The sequence below is a fragment of the Pristis pectinata genome, chromosome 9 (assembly GCF_009764475.1).
Source record: "Pristis pectinata isolate sPriPec2 chromosome 9, sPriPec2.1.pri, whole genome shotgun sequence".
Lineage (NCBI taxonomy): Eukaryota > Metazoa > Chordata > Chondrichthyes > Rhinopristiformes > Pristidae > Pristis > Pristis pectinata.
The window spans coordinates 100,157,631-100,159,143 of record NC_067413.1 but is presented as its reverse complement, the minus strand read 5'-3'; positions in this window follow the sequence as shown (position 1 = coordinate 100,159,143).

Below are 1,513 nucleotides of genomic sequence, written 5' to 3'. Positions count from 1 at the left end.
CATGAATTATGTTTTCATCAAACAAAATTCAGCTGCCAGGCTATTTCTAAGCACCAATTTAAACCATAAAACAGGGTTACATAGAGTCACAGAGCAATACAGCACGGATACAGGCACTTCGGCCCAACCAGTCTGTGCTGACCACGGTGCCCACCCAGCTAGTCCCAATTTCCTGTGTTCGGCCCATATTCCCTCCAATCCCCGCCCCTCCATGTACCTATCCAAGTGCTTCTTAAATGATACTGTTGTACCTGCCTCACCCACTTCCTCTGGCAGCTCGTTCCACACACTTACCACCCTCTGCACTAAAAAGTTGCCCCTTGGGTCCCCTTTAAATCTTTCCCCTCTCACCCTAAACCTATGGCCCCTAGTTTTGGACTCCCCTACCCTGGGGAAAAGACTGTTACCGTCCACCTTATCGATGCCCCTCATAATTTTAAACACTTCTATAAGATTGCCTCTCGTTCTCCTACGCTCCAAGGAATAAAGACCCAGCCTGGCCAACCTCTCCCTACAACTCAGGCCCTCGAGTCCCGGCAACATCCTCGTAAATCTTCTCTGCGCTCTTTCCAGTCTAACCACGTCTTTCCTACAACAGAGTGACCAACACTGCACACAGTGCTCCAAGTGCGGCCTCACCAATGACTTGTACAACTGCAACATAACGTCCCAACTCCTACACTCAATGTCCTGACTGACGAAGGCCAGTGTCCTAAATGCCTTTTTCACCACCCTGTCTAACCCGTGACGCTGCTTTCAATGAACTGTAGTCCTAGGTCCCTCTGTTCCAGTACACTCCCTAGTGCCCTACCATTCACAGTACAGGTCCTACTCCGGTTTGACTTTCCAAAATGCATCACCTCGCACTTCTCCGTATGGAAATCATTGAAAAACTAACAAACACCTTTACATGTTCCTGATACAGGAAAGAAAATACGGCAATCGGAAGACTGCACTTTAGTGTCTGGGTGCTCAGGTTGAACGCTTCCTTGATTGGATCAAATTAAGCACCTGCTGAAAAAGAATATGGATATTTAATAAGTGTTTAAAGTTATCATTTGCTGGTACGTTACAGCATAACGCGCAGACGAACCGCTGCCTCTGACAATCCGCTTGAATGTGTGTTTACATTTGGAGCCGCATCACGTTGCGCGGGCGTTTGCTGTGGCCATTGGTGGCTTTTAAATCCCCTCCCCGAAGGTGGGACTTGAAGGAGTGGGTGGTGTTTATTTAAAAAAGCCTGCAATTTGTCCAAATTAAACCATTTCAAAAATATAATTTGCTAAAGCGAAGCACGTTTTGGATTAATAAAGATATTCTGACTGAGTTGTATTAAGAAATAGTACAGCTGGGGAAAAGATATATTTTCTTCACCTGGGTGACACATGCGCATTTGATTTGTTCCCTTGCTAAAAGTGTTGGCGCCGGCGCCAGCTGAGAGATCTCTGGGCAGAGCGGGTAAGGATGCGAGCGGGACCCGCAGTCAGCTGGGGGTAGTGGACACACACACACT